Genomic DNA, 2,720 nt, shown 5'->3' with positions numbered 1-2,720 from the left:
TAAAGCCTGGCACCCCTCAAGGTGTCCCATAGCCTGGGATGTGTAGAGAGAAGGGGCTTTGCCAAGGTCAGACTGTAGGCAGCGGGGAGCGCACAGATACGAGGTGGTTATAGAAGAAACAACACACACACACACACACACACACACACACACACACACGATATGCGTAGTTGGTAGGAACACTGTATGAATCTCATGCCTGCTGTGGCAGATTGTCATTTCCAAGGATGGTTCCATCCACATATTCTTATAATGGACATAGTTCCTCTCCCAACAAGAAATTGGGGGGGGGGGGTCCTCTCTTCCCCTCTTTGCACCTGGTGGGCCTGTGACTATGATGCAGGGGTCGGTCATAAAGGGCATTGCAACTTTCAGTTGGCCTTCCCAGGATCCTTGACCTGGGGATCCTGCCGCCAGCCGCATGGGATGGCCACTGCTGAAGTCCTGGCCACAAACCTAGCCGACTGTCAGTGTTGACCAGCCATCCTAAGTATCATCGGCAGCAGACATGGCGTGAGTGAAGCTTCAGAAGATGCTAGTCGTGAGCCACTGAGCGGCTCCGGTGGAGCCATGTGGTGCGGAGATGAGCTGCCCCCATCCAGAGGGTCCCAAACTGCACGTTCACAGGCAAATATGTCATTTTAAAACACCGAGTTTAGGAGCAGTTTGCCAGGCAGCAGTAGCTAGTTCTTCCCTGCCTCGGAGCGTACTGCTAACAAGAGGGGCTCCGATACCACTCAGGGCAGAGAACGTACCCGAAGGCACAGGGTCGGCCAACGTGCATGAAAGAAGGCAAAGCTCTGGGTCTTCACAAAGCCTCAACCTGGCGCGAGGCCTGACTTGGTGGGGACTACTGGCAGAAATACTGCCTGTGGTTCTGGCCCTGACCTTTAAATGGTCCTGGTTTTACTTTCCCTGTTGGTGGCTTTGCTGAGAAACCATTCAAGATAAAAGTCAAGGGGGATTTGACAGAGACCACCAATGGATTCCCCAAATCTGTTTTACCTTTTTTTTTTTTCAATTATGTTATGTTAGTCACCATACAGTACATCATTAGTTTTTGATGTAGTGTTCCATGATTCATTGTCTGCATATAACACCCAGTGCTCCATGCAATATGTGCCCTCCTTAATACCCATCACCGGGTTAGCCCACCTCCCCTCTAAAACCCTCAGTTTGTTTCCCAGAGTCCAGCGTCTCTCGTGGTTCATTTCCCCCTCTGTTTTCCCCCTTCATTCTTCCCTTCCTTCTCCTTCCAATCTTCCTATTTCTTTTGTTCCATAGATGAGTGAAACCATTTGATAATTGTCTTTCTTTGCTTGACTTATTTCATTTAGCATAATCTCCTCCAGTCCCGTCCATGTCGCTGTAAATGTTGGGTAATCGTTCTTTGTAATGGCTGAATAATATTCCATTGTATATATGGACCACATCTTCTTAATCCATTTGTCTGTTGAAGGGCACCTCGGCTTCTTCCACAGTTTAGCTATTGTGGACAATGCGCTATGAACATTGGGGTGCATATGGCCCTTCTCTTCACTACGTCTGTATCTTTGGGGTAAATACCCAGTAGTGCAATGGCTGGGTCATAGGGTAGCTCAATTTTTAACTTTTTGAGGGACCTCCACACTGTTTTCCAAAGTGGCTGAACCAACTTGCATTCCCACCAACAGTGTAAGTGGGTTCCCCTTTCTCCACATCCTCTCTAACATTTGTTGTTTCTTGCCTTGTCTATTTTTGCCATTCTAACTGGCCTAAGGTGGTATCTCAGTGTGGTTTTGATTTGAATTTCCCTGATGGCTAATGATGTTGCACATTTTTTCATGTGTCTGTTAGCCATTCATATGTCTTCATTGGACAAGTGTCTGTTCATATCTTCTGCCCATTTTTTGATTTGATTATTTGTTTCCAGTGTATTGAGTTTGAGAAGTTCTTTGTAGATCTTGGATACCAGCCTTTTATCTGTAGTGTCATTTGCAAATATCTTCTCCCATTCCATGGGCTGCCTTAGTTTTTTTGACTGTTTCCTTGGCTGTGCAGAAGATTTTTATCTTGATGAAGTCCCACTAGTTCATTTTTTCTTTTGTTTCTCTTGCCTTTGGAGATGTGTCATGAAAAAGGTTGCTGTGGCCGATGTCAAAGAGGTTGCAGCCTATGTTCTACTCTAGGATTTTGATGGATTCCTGTCTCACATCGAGGTCTTTCATCCATTTGGAGTTTATCTTTGTGTATGGTGTGAGAGAGTGGTCAAGTTTCATTCTTTTGCGTGTAGCTGTCCAATTTTCCCAGCACCATTTATTGAAGAGACTGTCTTTCTTCCACTCGATGTTTTTTCCTGCTTTATCAAAGATTAGTTGACCATAGAGTCGAGGTCCATTTCTGGTTTTCTCCTTCTTCCTCTAGTAGCAAGTTCTTGAATTTGAGCAGCACATAGACCACTCAGAATAAAGACCCCTGCTGCAGGTGCATGGGATGTGCCCCGCCACGCCTGCGTGGTCCAGCCAGTCTTGCTGCAGCTGTGGACATGGGTCCATGCTCCAGTCTCCTTAATTGTTTTCTCCTCTCTGCCATATTCATTTTTCTCTGCTTCTTTCTTAATGGAAAGAAAAATGCATATAACCTAAAATTCACCATTTTAACCATTTTAAAGTGTATAATTCAGGGATGCCTGGGTGGCACAGAGCTTAAGTGTCTGCCTTGGGCTCAGGGCGTGATCCCGG

The sequence above is a fragment of the Ursus maritimus genome, unplaced genomic scaffold, assembly GCF_017311325.1.
Source record: "Ursus maritimus isolate PB19 unplaced genomic scaffold, ASM1731132v1 scaffold_22, whole genome shotgun sequence".
Lineage (NCBI taxonomy): Eukaryota > Metazoa > Chordata > Mammalia > Carnivora > Ursidae > Ursus > Ursus maritimus.
This window is presented reverse-complemented; position numbering follows the sequence as displayed.